This window comes from Mastomys coucha, unplaced genomic scaffold, assembly GCF_008632895.1.
Source record: "Mastomys coucha isolate ucsf_1 unplaced genomic scaffold, UCSF_Mcou_1 pScaffold21, whole genome shotgun sequence".
Lineage (NCBI taxonomy): Eukaryota > Metazoa > Chordata > Mammalia > Rodentia > Muridae > Mastomys > Mastomys coucha.
In genome coordinates this window covers 160,656,757-160,657,232 of record NW_022196904.1, presented here as the reverse complement: position 1 = coordinate 160,657,232, position 476 = coordinate 160,656,757, and positions in this window count along the sequence as shown.

Here is a 476-nt window from a genome sequence, read left to right as displayed (position 1 = left end):
CAAATAACAGCCAAATTGTGTATTTCAAAGATCAAAAGGTAAAGGCAGGTCAAATCTAAAATAACAAGTCTCAAAAAGTAAGTAGAGACTAAATTATAATTGAAAAGATAGGTGAAATGAGGAGCTGGGTCTGGAGAATATAGACAAAATCAAGAAACTTTTAGTTAGAACAACTGAGACAAAATAAAGGAGAAGACGCAACCGACTAAAATTACGGACAAAGACAGAGGCAAAGTAACTCATGACAGTTGATTTTTTTTTTTAATTTTAGGGGTTTTTAGTAAGACATCCTCCAGTTAGAGCAAAGATTGTTTGCTTAATTTCCAGGTTTGTTTTTTTAAACGTGTTGTAAGGTTTGGGTCTTTAATCTGGTTAAAACTCATGGCTGAGGTACCACAGCTGAGGAGACTCTGTTTGGTTTTGGTTTTTAAATTATCTTTGCTACAAAATACTATAGTTGCTTCACTGAAGACAGC